We start from the raw sequence: 13,139 nt of genomic DNA on the forward strand, positions 1-13,139 counted from the left end.
GCTAATCATGAGGCAAGCTACTGGCAAAGTAGACTGGCAAAACTGGGTGACTGGGCAGGGGAGCATTTTGTGGGAGCCAGCTCCCATGCTGCTGGTGAGACCACCGTTGGGGACAGTGCTGCCATTTGTGTGCTTAAAATAAAAGTAGAAAAAATAGAGAGCAGATAGAAAAGAGCCACAGTCAAGAAAACTGCCTTGCAGAGACTCAGACAGGCATATCTGTTTAGCTGATAGAAAAAACTGTGAGGATACTTGATCGCAGCATGTTAATTCGTTCATGGAGAGGTGATTCCTGGTGTTAAAAGGGCTATTTTATGTATCAATAGAAATAATAGTGAGAAAGAATGGTTAGAAGCTGAAGCCAGACAAATTAGGAGCAATCTCTTTTTAAGATATCAACCTATTGGAACAAACTGCTGAGACAGTGGCAGGTTCTCTGTGTCCAGATGTCCCCATCTCTCGACTGGCTCATTTTTGAATTAATCTTTGCCAAATTTGTGCTATACTTTGGTCAAAAGCACATTTGCCTGTTCACAGGTAGAGTGCAACTGTGTGTAATGGTCTGAGAGCTTTTAGGCAAAGACTAGCTGTGCTTTAAAGCACATCACAAATTACAGGATTCTACATAGTTTCAAAAAACAACATATATACTGAAATTTCTGTGGCAATCATGTGAACTTTGATTAATGAGCTATGTCGCACAGTTTAGATATCTACGGCTGGTATTAAATCAGATTGTTGATCCTTTGCAATGAATTTCCTGTTACTGATGTTGGCGTTGATGTTTTTTAAGGTAGAGGAGAGAAGGGTGAGAAAAGGCTATTGCCTCAGTTCAGCTGGATTCCTCTATGAAAACTTGTGCAGAGGGGAAGGACGAGTTGCAGCAAAATTAAATTGGCAGTGGCCAGTTTGGATGCATGCAAAAGCAGGACAGCAATACTGATGAAATGTAGCTCTGGTACAATTGACTTAGAAATAAGTAGCTTAAGGAGTGAAGTCAGTTGGAGCATGGACCCTGTGATGGGACACAGGACCTGATGCAGAAGTCATTGTGCTGGGACAGCTGGGGTAGATGGGGAGAGAGTCCTGTATCCTGGGCAAGAATCTATCTCATACTTGGAAGAGTTTCTCCAGGAAACAGGCAGAATTCTTTTGTTCTAGGACATGGTAGGACGAATTATAATACCTGATCTCCCCTCTTTAAAAGGAAAATCCTCTACACTTTGTAAATTCTGCACAGCTTTTCTGAATTGGAACAGAAACAGGCTTACTACCTGCCTCTCTGGGTGCAGAAATGACCGTGTGATCACCTGCTCCGGATGGTGCCGTGCAGGTGGAAGCACATGCAGATGCCGTGGCTTCAGCCCGTGATGTGGGTGGCAGCAGTGAGTCTGCCACCAGTGCTCACTTTGGCCCCGCTTGGAGAGGAGGGAATTTAATTCCCTATTTAAAAGGGATCCCTCAATGGAGGGATCTCAAGGTGACAAAGGAGGAAATGGTGGACTATGGGGGAGGGGAGGAGGGAAAGGCATGAAGCTTAAGAGCAGTCTGCATTTTTTTTTTTCTCTGAGGCATCTAATATAAACTACAAGGGGAAAACAGATGGGCAATGACTCCGCATGTGCATCTGCCAGTCTCTGTCCCCCCATCACCTAAGTTTGGCAGAGTGCCCAGAGCATTCCAGCGCACTGGTGAGTAACTGCAAAGAGCGCACACGAGATGAACGGTCTGCCAGCTTAGGGATACAACCAAGCACAAAGCAAAGGCCCAAGTTAGCCCCCACATTTCATGATTTTGAGAAGAGCAGCAAGACAAAGCTTATATTTCTATAAATCCCGCAAGGAAAGAAAACTGTGCAGGTTTAATCTTCTGTTTTGTGTCTCATTTTAGTCTATCATTCTTTCTATATTTTCTTTAAAAATGCACACTCAGGTGAAAAGCCAACATCTGACCCAGTGTACCTCTTTAGCCACCTAAGATGTGTCCATGTGGTATCTGGACAGTGTTTTGCTTAGTGGCCACGTGGACTGAGGCTGCTAAATTCATTCCAGTTGCTTGTCTAGACTGCGTACTCTCTCGTCTTGCTCACATGCAAACTTGGAGATTTTGTATGCAGATATGTGTTTTCCCTCAATTGGTCCCACAGCCTTGATAAATCTATGCAAATAAGACATGCAATTGTACATAAACAGTTACCAAGATTTTCCTTATAACGTGCAGGTGGACAATCTGACATTGCCCCAGGACGGTGTTTTTTTGTGGGTGTTGTCCCAGTGCCCAGTGCTGGGAGCACGTGATGGTGGCAGCAACCTGTGGAGAGCTCAAGGGGGAATAGTTCCTCCTTGGGGCCCTGTGGTATGGATAGGTGGTGGGGTGGGAGTGAGCAGCCCTCCTCATTCCTGTAGAGGCTCTTGCCCAACCCCTCCCAATCGGTGGAAGCGGAGGAACCAGGCACCATGGGCATCCTCTCCTTCTGCAGGAGAAAGGAGCTAACAGCTTGGAGTGAGCTTCTCCTCATGCCTGTAGCTGAAGAACAATGTTCTGCTGCCTCTTCCTCTTGTGTCTTTTTATCTATTCAAAACAGACCTCCTCCTCTCCTTGACTTGCAGAAGTGGCAGCACAGCATTGCGTTACATCATCAGGCCACTTTTTTTTTTTTTTTTTGATTTGTATTTTTCTTCTCCGTCTTTTGGCTGGCTTTTGCAGGGAAGAGTGCAAGGCCTTTTCCTCTTGTTAGTGCGTACAGAGGCCAACCCAGTCTGGCCTTTGCTGAAGCCTGAAGTTACAATTTCATAAAAGGGGATGAACCATAGAAGAGGGAGCTTTTTATGCAGTTCGGTTGTGCCTGTGAGGTTATCCTTGAGCAATCAGAAGAAAACACACCTTTGTGGTAACAACAGCTCCTTGATGCGCAGAGTGAATCTTCTGCATGCAGTATCTGCTTTAGTATTAGGCAGCTTCAGCTTTCCTCTCTTTGAAGGAAGAAGCCGGATGAATAATGTGAGGATGATAAATGTCCCACAGTTTTTACATTCTGGTTACTACTGGCTTTTGTTTGGGAGGTAGATAAGGCTCGTGATTTGGAAATAGCCAAGCATCTGAACGCTAGCAGACAACGCTGATGAACAGCATAACTTTCCAGATATTGTTTTGTTTCTAATTCTACATGGCTTTTGGATGGCACTGATGACTAGGGATCTTGTCTGAACTGGAATTTATAAGGAACCTTGCCTCATGAAGCAAGTTGAAAATCTCCAAACCCTAAACCAATGCAAATTCAGTGCAGGGTTTGCTTTAATGTTTGTATTAAGTCATCACTATCTGCAAATGGCCTTCTCTGACCTTGGTTTTTCTCAAGGACAAAATACATTTTCACCAGGCATGTGGGTATGGAATCAATTTTCACAACAGCAGGAAACTAGCTGGTGCTTGTCTAGCTGCTGGAATCTCGCTTCACAGGGAAACAGAAGGGTGGGTATTTCTGGTCATCAGGCCTAAACTGAGGCGCAAACTAGTCCTTAGCTTACTGAATGGCTGCATTTAGTTCTAGACCTGCATTTTGTCTTATTCCTGCCTGATGAGATGGTTGGAGAGGACAAGTTCATTTCCCCAAGGGATTTCAGTTCTGCCTCTGTCCGTTCTGGACTAAAAAGGTAATAAATTTCAGTATTAATCCATTTAGGCTGAGGATTTGGGGAGTGCAACTCTACTCCATGAGAGCAGGTGCAGTGTACATTTCCCATATGTACTGGAAAAGTCATTCTAATTGTATTCCTGTATTTTTTGTGCACTTGTCATTACATAAAGTATTGACAGCCAACAGTGTACCACTGCTAGACTACGTAGCAACCCTACGGGGCGGTAAGCAGTCTAACGCTTTTATAATCTGATTAATGGCTATAAAAGACTCTATTGTCGTCTTTTGGCTACAAAGAGCAGGAGTAGAGAAAAGCCTTTCTGTGCAGGAGGACAGACTGTGGCAGAGCTGGGGATAGAGCCCTGGGGCACTTGTCTCTTTCTTCTACCTTTAGCTCCCTTCAGCTCCCTCACCTTGGCCGCAAGGAAAGTCCCAGGTGATGTTCAGCCTAACCTGAGATACCGTTATTGAACGATAAAAAGGTGTTGCATTTTGGTAGATGCCTATAGTCACACTCATCTATTCCATTCAGTACGGATGACATTCAAGCAATGTCTTTTGCTAACTGGTGTAGGAAACTCTTTGAAAGTGTTTTTAACTGGATCTGGTTGAAGGGTTTTCAACAGATTGAATCGATCCAAAAAATGGATGTAAGCTGTGAATTTAGAGCAAGTTTAATGGATTGTTTCAGTTAAGGGAAAAAACCCCATCAATTTCTTATTTGGAAGCACTGATTTTTTTTATTAGAAAGGTTGACGTTTTTTCTAGTTTCCCTTATTTAAAATTTGATCCAATAACAAATGTTAATAAAAGGGTTTAAATGACCTTTTGAGACAAACAATTTTGTAGGCTGACCCCAAGCAGAATGATCTTGTTAGCTTGTCTCAGTGAAAACTTGAAAGAAAAGCTTCTAGTTTGATTTATATGGAAACAAATAGTTTTCCAAAGTCCATCTCAAAACCTGAAAAATCCATTATTTACCTAGTTTTAGTCATTATTTGGAAAACAACATTATTTTACTCTTGGCTAAAGCAAATTTATCAGACGTGCAATTAAAAAAAAGTGTTTATTTTACAGCTAACCTTAGGTAACTCTTACATTTCAAACTAATATATAGTGATATTTTGGTAATGACATGTAATTTTGTCTAAGGTTACCTTAATGCATGTGTTAAAATTGGACCTATATATTTTGTAGACTTTAATGCTGATTGATGAATTTGCCAACATCTTTCAATGACCTTTATGACTGGAAACTTTCCAGACCTTAATTAAAGATGAGACTGAATCAAAGTGAATTTTAAAAAAGTCTGGTTTGTTATTTCCTATTAAAATTCTCCTGAATTACTCAGCTGTCGGAGATGGAAGGGAATTTATCATTAAGTTATTCACTTAGATAATTAAACGAACCTTCCCCTTTATTTGAATTGAAAGGGAAAAAAGGCGGTGAAGTGCTACATGTGACATGTTAATTTTTTGGCAGACTTGTTGGGGTTATTTAAACGTCTACTCATAGTTTGAAAAGGGTCCATTAAGTTGCTGCTTTTAATATTTTTAACTCTGTAATAGAGTTTGAAAATATGAAATCTCCCAGCAGTGTTCAGTTCAGCTCTTATTTGTGTTGGGCTTGAATGGATGACCTTTATTGACTTCAGCTGAAAAATCTAAGGGTAAATTCTTCAATTAACAGGAGTATAGATTACAAGATCTAGCCCCTAATCTGTTGTGTGTTCCAAGTATACCCTAAAGCAATGCTCTCACCATGGCATTGCAAACTAATTGCAGAAAAATGAAAGAATGGCTGGAAAGAACAGCGCTATGTGATGCAGAGTTTCATATGTGGGTACCTGCCTGCTACACGCCAAAGAAGTTTTTGACAGGGCTACATATTCAGATTTTCCGTTCTGTTATAACTGTGCTGGAGGAGGCCTTTCTATATAGTGGATATGATGAACATTTGGCTGTTATGATGCATGGCTGAGTGAAGGCCTATGCTATTCATAACTATTTTCACAACCCTTGCTAGTTTATTGTTTAATATAGTGAAATGTGGGGAAAGCCTAATTATAGAAAGTACTAACTAATGAGAGAAAAAGAAGTGGGCAATGCTGAGCCTGGACCTAAGGATGTTTTTGTCCATTAGTGATTTAGCAAATTCTGTAAGAGGATGGAATAACAAGGTTAAGTGTTGGCGGCACCATTATGTTGAAAACATTTGTTAAAAACCCAGACATGCAGCACTCTGTGCTTCCTAATCCTGTGAGCCTGCTTGACTTGGCCTGTGTAGACACCGAAGGGAAGCATAATCCGGGAGAGGAAGATGATGAGAAGGAGATTGAAGCAGGCTGGAAAATGGAAAATCCCACATGAGTTTTGAGCAGGGCATTGATTCAGTGGAATACTTTTTGAGAAGCTAGATTTGAGCTTTATTTTTAAAAGATAACAATGCAGTGCTAGCCCTACAACAAAGTCATATTTGAACTTGCAGCTCAGTCTCTTTTCCCCCTTTTCTGCAGGAGGAAAATAACTTCATATCGGCCTCTTCTGAGAACTACTTTCCGGTGTGCTCAGCTCCACTGGTTAATGTTTCCTGGCAGAGGGTAGGGCAGTGCTTTCTTCATTATTGACCTTTATCCCTCTGTCCCAGAAAATACGCAGCAGCCTGCAGAGATTGCTGGCCCCTTTGAACCGTGACACAGACTGCAATACTGTTTCACTTGTCAGTAATGGATGAGCAGTGGAAGAAAGGAGATGTGTTATGTCTCAATTTTCATTTTAGCCATCCGCCAGTATCAGAAAATTTTTTTATGCTTCAAAGCTGTTTTCACTGTGGCAGTGTGTGGCGGCTGTTCTTGGGCTGGTCACCCATCTCCATTCCCGGGAAACTGGCCAGTGTCCTACTGAGGTTCATTGTAATCTGCATTCTGTAGGGTGTAAAAACAGCTGGATCAGGGTCCATGTGGTGTCGCCACGCTGTGATATGGGGAAGTCTGTTGAGCAAAGTGGTAAAGTTGAATCCCCAAGTTATGCCTGTACTGTGTGGAGAACTGTGAAAAATACCTGCTATTTCAAGGCTTAAACTTATCTTCTGGGTGGAGCTGAGGGTACTGGAGACACAGGAGGTGAGTGCTCTATAAATATAGAATGCCATGCTGTACAGAATATAAGTACGAAATGAAAACGGTCCCTTTGGTCAGTGTCAAACTTCTACCATTTTGGCATTTATATATGGCTGTAAAGTAGATAATACATAATAAATCCTGATCTGTTTGTCATAGAGCAATTTCCAAGTTATGTAAGCTTAATTTTAATTAACAGGACTCATGAAAACAGAAGCTCATAATTCAGTGCTCTCTTGGGGCTCTAGTGATTAAATACACTACCAGTTTCAAGCTTCAGTAGCTATTCTATTGCACACGAAAATTCTTAGTTATTGCTTTTCCTGGCTGACTGTTTTATTACTCTGCCAGTGAGTACTGTCTGTACCGACAGGGCATAAAAGGAAAGACTTTCTGTTGCAGGCTGATGGAACCAATAGCCAATTCCCATCACTAGGTCCACTCTGAACACATAGGTTTGATGTAAGTCCTGCTGGAACCTTTCCTAGCTACTTCTCTGAGTCTGGACTTCCTGAGCCCAAAAGCTGGGTTTCTCCAAGGATTTCTACTCCCTCCTTCCACACAAATTCCTTAGGTCTTAATGGAATGAAGATAAAAAGAGGATATTCTCTTACACAGTGTTTGCTGTCACAGACTCCATTTCTATGTGTCCCCGTAACCACCCAATCAAGAAATGTTGATACTTTGGAAAATAAAATGCACTTCTACCTCCTCTGCTATCTTCTGTGAATAGACAAAGAGCAGTTATTCAAGGAGCTAAAGGTGAATACATTTCTTGCAGTCACACATCAGGTTTTCTTGATATTTTTGCAAAAAGTGGTCAACCCCTGTAGAACAAGGGATGTTCCTAAGCAAGATCCAGCACGGTTTTATGGGTCTCATCATACTCTAGTAGAGGAAAAACGCAGAGAATGAAATGCATCATTCTAGCGATGATTTCAGCATGTATGCTTTTTAACAATGAACAAGACTTGGATACTTGCTTCATTGGCTCTTGGACACTGGGACAGATGCATGCTCATGAATGCATCATGCATCCTCACGAATGTGTCATGAAGCCCTCTGGCAGTCATCCCTTGTGACTTGCTCGATGAAGGAAGGTAGGTTTGCATTTCTGATATAGAGTGGTGAATATGGTTGAAAGAGAAAAATGCTCTTTTAATTTATGTCATAAGCATGTTTAGCTTTGCATTTCATTTTGGCTTACTTTCTGTTTAAAAATGCATGTTTACTAAAAAAAACATATGATTGAGAAACTGATCTACCCACTTAAAAACCTCTAGGGAAGTTAATCAAAGGCAGGCAGGAGAGAGGCATGCCTATGGGTGGCAGTCATCTTCAGAAATCCCAGACTGTATGTTCAAACTCATTTATTGCTGTGCATGCATAGTGGTATATGATTGTTGATGCTATCTTAATTAATTTTCCATTATTAATATACATTATTTCTGCTGCAGATATTTTATTCAACAGTTTTACCATGAACCAAGGAAGCTAAGGAAGTTGTGGGAAGAGATTTGCTTTTGTGCAATGTCTGAAATCAGCATGGGAGTAGGACAGTTTTAATTAACAGCAAAGGAAATGAATTAATAAAGAGTATGAATGTTTGTGAAGAGTTAGGGTGCTCAAGAACTCACAGGAAAAAGAAATGATAGTGGTATATTTTTTCTATAACTCGCATTAGGAAAGAGAAATGCAAATCTGCATCCAGACAGCAGATGTCACAGGCTGTGGTCTCTAAAGATAAAGATGGTTTTGTGCTTACGGTACTGGAGTAACGTGGAGTAAGCTTTGTAACCTTTAACTCTTCTGCCTTGGCAAGGCAATTTGAATCAGGGCTTAAATCTGTCTGTTCTTCTGTCTCTTACCTTACTGTGTCCGCGGAGCCTGATCTAAATGGGGAACATGCAGCAATTCTGCAACATGAATCAGTAAAAACTCAGCTCTGCTGATGTAGCAAGCCATGTACCATCTTTCAAAAGGCCATGTCCCCTTTCCTTCTGTGTACAGCAAGGCTGGTATTTTCCAAAGTCAAGCTCGTATGCAAGCACTGGGTAGTCTCAGCTTACATCCCTTATCCTTGACCCATGCCTTAACGGGGTTTGAGACATACTGGGGTGAGAGTGAACTGGATCCGACTGTGCTGCCGCGGAGAGATTAGTTAGCCCAAAGCTTGTTCCCTGGGGCCAGCAAGAGAAATGCCGCCACTTAAAGTGTAAGGCACATGACTGGTTCTTTGAACTGTGTTCCTCTGGTAGGCTGTAGACTGAGAGCACCTTTACCTGCTCTGCCGTGGCTCTGCCATGGTGTTAGGCGGCAGCGCAGAGCCCTCGGGGGTGCAGTGATGGGTGCTTGCAGAGCAGACTCATGGTTATTGGAGTCCTGTTGCCATGGTCTGCAAGTAACCTGAAGAAACAGGGTTTAGTGCGTGTAGAACTGGAAGAACATCTATTTAGACTACTTCACGTGTATGAACATCCGTATATATTGATACATGAATACTATGTGTTCTGTTGGACAGTCTGAAGTCTTCGTGACATGCCTATTACCTTGGCTGTAGGTGACACTATCTGCTATTTAATGATGTATGTCTGCATTTCTGTATCATTCAGATTTGACTTTGACAAATGTGGTGAACTCATTTTACACAAACTTCTTGGGGACTCTGGAGATTTCACAAAAAAGAAAAATCTCCGTTTTGCTCATTTTTGCCTCCTACTTATAAACTTGAGCTGTTTGTGAACTGACTTTAAAAATAAGTGTTTCAAAATGACAGTCATTATATCAGTCATTTGCATTAATTTCAGTGTCACTTAAAGGGTTTGCAGACCTTAGTGGCTTTTTAGAAAACAAACTAAAAACCAGATAAATACCAAATGGCTTGAAATGTGTTCTGTGAGTATCATGTACGTTTCTAAACGCCCTTGGAAAATGTAAAGCATCATAGGTATGTAAATAGCTACATACTTCTATAGCCATCTCTTTGCTCTTTAGCATTCAGAATATAGTGGTTGCCATGTGTTACTAGGCAAAACTATATCCTGGTGGTTGTAAAAGGATATGATTCATTCCTGTGAGGAAAACCATAGTAATGCAACATAATACAATGACTCCCATTGGTTATATCACAAAAGAGTAGTCAAATTATAGATGCTGTTTAGGTACAAAATATACATAACGAAGTAATGCAATAGACAAATGCTTTACTGCCTAATCTAGAAAAATAAGTGCCTCCATTAGCTTCCATTTGTTCTCAAAATAGTCAGTATGTGCTGTTATATAATATGCTGTGGCCTGCATGTACTCCATAGGAATTTCACGCTGATAAGGAAAAGACATTTTCTGGTATGTTTTTGAACTTCTGCAGTGTTACAGGATTCCTAGACGCTCAAGCGCTATGAGAATGGTGAAATTACTGTTCCTTCACTTGTGTCGGAAGCACTAAGTAGCGAATTCCTCCTATGAAGTCATTGAATAAGAACCCCAGATCTTCAAATTTTTCCCTAGCAGAAGTTCTTCGGCCTGATTTAGATGTGGGGACCCTGAGAAATCATGACATTTCACTAAAGTCTGGTGAAGGTAGCAGGAAATGTGCTTGCATAAATAAAGATTTGCTGGGATATGGCCTGAGAGATGTGAGGGTTGTGCTTACCCACAGTCTCCTCTGCATGCAGGTGTGCCAGCTAAAGGCATTGGTGTCCTCAGCTGCTTGTCACACAGTCCCACCAGGGCAAGTACCCCATCACATCTGCTAGTGTCGTACTGCCGTATCAGCCAAACAAGCTTTTAAGGGAAGACCAGCTGACCTGGGTAAGCTCTCCTAGCTCATTAGTGGCCTAGGGAGCGTTTGTGTGATCAGTGCAAGGGCATACCTGACAGGGCAGAAGCAGCAGCTGGGAGCTGGAGCCGGAAGAGGGTGAATTTCAACAGTTTCAACTGGAGAACAGTATGTTGTGGCTCAGCTGTGCCCAAATGCAGTGGGATGGCTGGGAACAGAAGAGCAGAAAATGGGGCAGAGACCCCACTGAACTGTTATGCTACATCATTGCTCCTTGCCCCTCAGGAGTGGAGAAGAGCCCAGCAGTAATGGGCAGTAATGAGCAGCTTCGCTGTACAGGTTAGCACTGAGTTTCCTCTTTGCTTCCCCTCAGCAAGGTTTTGTAAAGAAACCGGTCTCTTAGCTACGGCCTCAGTAGTGTGTGCGTGTGTTTATTTTCAAAGTAACAAAGATATGTTGAGGTCGTTGTTGTCCTTCATTTTCTGCAGCTAGAGAAGTTTGTTGCAAAACTATTATTCTTAACAATAATTGTTGGTCTCTGCTGTTAGCTTCTGAGACGTTCTCTGAGCGTTGATTACTTCCCTCAGCAGCGTTCTTGGCCTGCTGGGGCATGGAAATGGAAGTCTGTTATGTCTACAACCTACTAGGTATGCATGAACACCCAGAAGAAAAATTAGACTGCTCAATTTGATAGAAAGGCATTCTGAAAAGACTCCAATCCTCTTTGCGTACACCCCAAAGGACAAGAATTGCTACTCGCATATAGTGAATGATTAGTGTACTACGTTGGCTCTTTAATATTTATTCAAATTAATGTCTCAGCACTTTGAAAGGTAGAAATGGCAATGCAGGCTGTTACCAGTCATTTAGGAAGATGATGTATTTAACAGCTGATGAGGTTTGTGGTCCTCTCCCTGGTATGTGTGCCAGCATGACTTTTTTTTTTAATAGGTGCAAACTGGATTTTGTGAATGATATGGGAATGCTCCAGGTCTTACAAACAGTTTAAGTATGTTATAGAAGGCTGTGATCCAGACAGTAAAAATTCGTGTAGCAGCTGTTGTGATCTATTGCACCTAGTGATCTACAGATTTGGACCTACTGCCTTGGTCAAGAGCACTGCTGGAGTGTGGACTCAAACCATCATATTCTTCACAGCATAGTTATTAAATAGAGCTTGTTGGAAACTAGATTTTCTATTTAATGGGCAACTCACAAATTGAATAAAATGTGACAGTTTTCAGCAGAATTAAATTTTGAAAACATATTTCACATGGTATAACTAGAAGGCTCAGTTATTTTTTGAAAATTCTATATGAAAAATGTTTCAGAAAAAAGGAATTAAAATGTCCTCTGAAGAGGAGAAGGTTCATGGGGTTATTCCACTTTGGCTGTTAGCAAATTAGAGTAAGCAAATGCAACAGGCTTATCATTTTACCGAGGAATGCGTTCATATTTTTCATGAGAATTGAGTGAGGTTCCTGCTGTGTTTTCTTTGACTTCTTCCTGTCAGGAAGAATAGAACTCTTAGTTGAAATGATAGTGTTAGACTAGGCAGATTTCTATTATCATATATAAGGAGTACTTGTGAGAGCTTTAAACATGATAGGGTTTGTATTACTGATGTGATTTAACAGAAAATTACCTAAGTTACCAAATGGTTCTTTTGGGTGTTTCAGTGGGTCAGAGTATTTAAAGGCCAATAACTATAGCACATCCCATTTACTGCTGTACCAAGGAATGTGCTTTGTTCTGCCATTTGTGTAGCCCTTTGTATCTTGAGTGTCACAGAATCACAGAACAGTTGAGGTCGGAAGGGACCTCTGGAGATCATCTAGTTCAACCCCCCCTACTCAAGCAGGATCATCTAGAGTACATTTCCCAGGATTGTGTCCAGATGGTTTTTGAATATCTCCAGGGAAGGAGATTCCACAACCTCTCTGGGCAACCTGTTCCAGTGCTCAGTCACCCTCACAGGAAAGAAGTTCTTCCTCATGTTCAGATGGAACTGCCTGTGTTCCAGTTTGTGCCCGTTGCCTCTTGTCCTGTCACTGGGCACCACAGAGAATGGTCTGGCCCTATCCTCTTGACACCCTGCCTTCAGATGCTTATACACATTGATCAGATCCCCCCTCAGTCTTCTCTTCTCCAGGCTGAACAGCCCCAGCTACCTCAGCCTTTCCTTATAGAAGAGATGCTCCAGTCCCCTCATCATCTTTGTAGCCCTCCGCCGGACTCTTTGCAGTAGTGCCATGTCCCTCTTGTACTGGGGAGCCCAGAACTGGGCACAGTACTCCAGGGGAGGCCTCTCCAGGGCTGATCCTGCCCCTCTGGGCAGGATCACCTCCCTCGACCTGCTGGCAACACTCTTCCTAATGCACCCTAGGATCCCTTTGGCCCACCTGGCCCCAAGGGCACACTGCTGGCTCATGGTCAACTTGTTGTCTACCAGGACTCCCAGGTCCTTTTCTGCAGAGCTGCTTTCCAACAGGTCAACCCCCAACCTGTACTGGTACAAGTTGTTTGCCATCCTCTCTTAATTTCAGCTTCCCTTGCCCTCCTCACCTTGAAACATACTGCTAGAAAGTCAGAATACAGACTCTCAA

At 42.1% G+C, this 13,139-nt stretch overlaps 1 protein-coding gene across 1 annotated transcript in view; it reads left to right on the forward strand.

The window, feature by feature from the left end:
* Positions 1-6,170: 6,170 nt before the first annotated feature.
* PRLHR (prolactin releasing hormone receptor) overlaps positions 6,171-13,139 on the forward strand; it is a 63,498-nt gene continuing 56,529 nt past the window's right edge. Inside the window, exon 1 of the mRNA XM_068951614.1 lies at positions 6,171-6,236. The gene's annotated coding sequence lies outside the window, so the exon portion shown is untranslated. The remainder of the gene's footprint in view (positions 6,237-13,139) is intronic.

Source organism: Struthio camelus, chromosome 7 (assembly GCF_040807025.1).
Source record: "Struthio camelus isolate bStrCam1 chromosome 7, bStrCam1.hap1, whole genome shotgun sequence".
NCBI classification, from domain to species: Eukaryota; Metazoa; Chordata; class Aves; order Struthioniformes; family Struthionidae; genus Struthio; species Struthio camelus.